Consider the following 3,577-nt stretch of genomic DNA (forward strand, 5'->3'; position numbering starts at 1 on the left):
TCCTCCTCTCTCTCTCTCTCTCTCTCTCTCTCTCTCTCTCTCTCTCTCTCTCTCTCTCTCTCATTTTTTTTCACTCACCAACAACGCGAACGCGACACCTGATACAATCCCATCGGCATCATCAAATTTCATTCGATCAAAAGATTTTACGAGCGCATTGCATTTATTTTTTTATAAATTCGATTCAATTTCAATCAAGAGATTCAGTTGCCTCTTTATGATTTTCCATATTACATATTGCATAGAAATCGATGACGAGAAGAGACGGGAATAAAAAGAAAGAGATATTGATAAGAACATAAAAATTCAGCTTGAGTTGAAAAGTCTGAACTAATTGTAAGATATTTACGTAGACAAATGCGATGGATGACGATTAAAGCTGACGCGATTAGAATATTGAAAGGATCACTTCTCTAACGGGAATCTTAAAAAATTTGTGATGTTTTAAACTCACGTTTAAAACATCACAAATATTACTTAAATTCATTCTAAGAATATTACAAATATTACTCCAAATTTATTCTAAGAATGGATTTGAATCCGCGAAACGCATTCTGTATAAAAAAACGCCTGTGAAAGCCTCAAAAATATTAATACTACTTAAAGTTAGACAAGATTTAAAGAACTAGAATTTTTGCCATACATACATGTAATATTAGATATGTATATCTTTTTAATTGATGCATACTGACTAGTATTTCAGTATTACATATAATTTTGTGTTTTTAGAAACTTCGGACATCAAACGGCGGTTCTGATACGTTTCGATTAATTTTAATTAATTTTCCATAAATATTAAAGCAAAGACAAATTTAAACTTTGCGAAGAAATTAAAACGAGAACATATATCATCATTCATTTTTGGCAAATTATTTTTAAACACAGTAAAATAGCAAAAAAGACAATCGATTTATATAATTAGATATTCGTTTGAGTCCTCTAGCAACTGAATTATAAAACAGCTCTACTTTTTTTAATTTTTAAATTTGGAGCATTCAATTACAAGTTAACAATTCCCAGTTAACTTGATCAATTTTCGCTTTCTGTTTCACGGAGTCGACCAGTTTGACTTCTGAAAGACTCACGTGTGACTAAAGATGATGTCCATCGCGAGACCATGCCGAATGAAACTTACCGAGAGTTGTTCAACGCGATGATAGAAAGGAGCACATCCTCGCGCCGTCGAGCACATATCTACAGAGGGGACCACTCTTGTGACCGAGAATTCGCATCCTCCAACAAATTTCCGTCTCACTTGTATACCGTTTTACTGTCGTCTGAGACAGCAGGTTTGTTCTCTTTTCAGCTACACTCTCTTTCGTCCGCCTATAATCTTTTTCTTTTCGAATTGACTAAAGAAACAAATCGAAGGCTCCCGCAAAGAAAGACTTCTATTATATCTTTCTCGATTACGAACACATTTTATTTCTGTAATCGACAAAATTCAAATGTATATAATGTATATAATAGACAAAGGATGGGAAAGTGAACACGCAAAAATAAAATATAAAATAAACATATAAAAATATAAAATGAAAACACAAAATGTTTGTTTCTGATTTAATTTTACTATTTGCTCTAACTTTTTGATTTTTTTTTTAAATTCAGACAGTTGGGCAGTCTTACTGAGTCTCGAAGATTAAAGTGAAATATACACTTGGAATGGAACTGCGAATGTTCCGTTATTTATTTCGGCTTCTGACACACACACAATCCCCTTCATTCTCGTTTCAGCGTTCGAATTAAGTCACCAATATCTCAATTCGTTTTCATAAACGCGAGTCACTATACGTATTTACTTGAATTCCATTCCGCAACATACTCGGCGTAGTTTATAATTAAAAAAGAAGAAATAAAAGATGATAGTTGAAAAATTTTGATTTAAATGTAAAACAAACCAAAGGATCGATCCTTTTGGAGACAACTGATACTGATGCGACGCCGCGAGATGTGCTTTGTCGCAGCGCGTTTAAAATACAGAAGATGAACGAGAGTGGGCAGCCAAAAGGAACAAACCTCTCGACACGCGCGAGCGTGGAACTGTAAACACGGGCGGACCTTTAAAAAAAGGCCTCTCTCTCTTTCTCTCGGTGGATGGGACGGACAGCGGATTGCATGATGATCGCGATGCCGATGCGATCCGATCCGATTCGATGCTGTGGATGCAGCCGCAGGAGATGTCTCTGCGAGATGCGCAGATTTATCACTAAAGTATTCGATGTTCGATGGTCCATTCGAAATTTTCTCGCGCACCCTCGCTCGTATTCGCGCCGATTTTTGCGCCGATCCGCGAAATCGCGTGCGCGCGCGCGCGCCGAGTTGTCGACGCCGCTGCCGCCGTCGCTTTTCGGCAGCTGTCAATTACCGCTAACACAGTTGCCGCGTTTATGCAGCATCCCGATCCGACCACTTTCGGTCCAGAGGCCGTAAGGCCGTCGAGAAGAAAAAAAAAGAAAAAAACTCGCTCGTAAATTGCACTGTCGCCACCTGTTGCATGTTTCCGGAAACTCATACGAGTTTCCATATATTTGTGCGAGTTATCGATTGTATATATGTATATATCGAAATACGATAAAAATAAAATAATAGTATAAATAATATATAAAATAATTATATTCAATTGTTTAATCGTTTCTTTTGCGTGTGTTATTCCTCTAATGGATGTGATTAGCGATCGAAAATATCTGTGAACTTCATTCCCAGTCAGAAATAATTTCTCGAAAAGACGTCGTTTCGATGTCGAAAATTTTCGAAATTTCTATAGATTTCGATGGATTTTTGGCTCCAATTTCAATTAACTTTCGAGTTGGAAATAAAATCTTAAATTGATCTAGTCAGCATAAAAATATACTACTAGTGTCACTAATGCAATAAATAAATTCGACAAGTAACTACTAACAGCACAAAGTCTACTCTAAGTCGACTCTGAGTCGACTATAGCTTCTAGACGTCTGAAAAATGAACGTCCGTAAGTCGACTTTAGATGACATTGTACGACTTGGAGACGTCTCTAAGTCGTACAATGTCCCACTTTAAAGACGACTGTAAGCCGACTTTAAGTCATTTTAGGCTGTGGTCCGATTCATGCCTACAACTCATGAATAACATTCATTGTTTAACTATAGTTAAACAACAAGAAATGATTCCACATTTAAGCTTTGTGAGCGTAAATCGCACTAAACGTTCTAAAAAATCGACATTGGAAGGATGTTTGTCAAAAAAAGTCGACTTACAGTCGACTCTAAAGACCTAACTTAGCAAAGTCAACTTACAGTCGACCATAAACACTTATAATGCTAATGGATGTATAGTTGTATCTGTTCAAAGATGTTGTAAAAGAAGCGGAACACAAAAAAAATAATTAATGTTAAATATAATAATTATATAATAACATAATTAATGTTAAATATAGTAGTAATGTACAAATGATAACATTTTTGATAACAACTTGTTTTTAATAATACTGTAAAATATTATTTTTATTAGCTGAAATAATACTAATTGCTCTAATGACATATATATATATATATATATATATATATATATATATGTGTGTGTATATATATATATATATATA

This window comes from Atta cephalotes (genome assembly GCF_000143395.1).
Source record: "Atta cephalotes unplaced genomic scaffold scaffold00012, whole genome shotgun sequence".
NCBI lineage: Eukaryota > Metazoa > Arthropoda > Insecta > Hymenoptera > Formicidae > Atta > Atta cephalotes.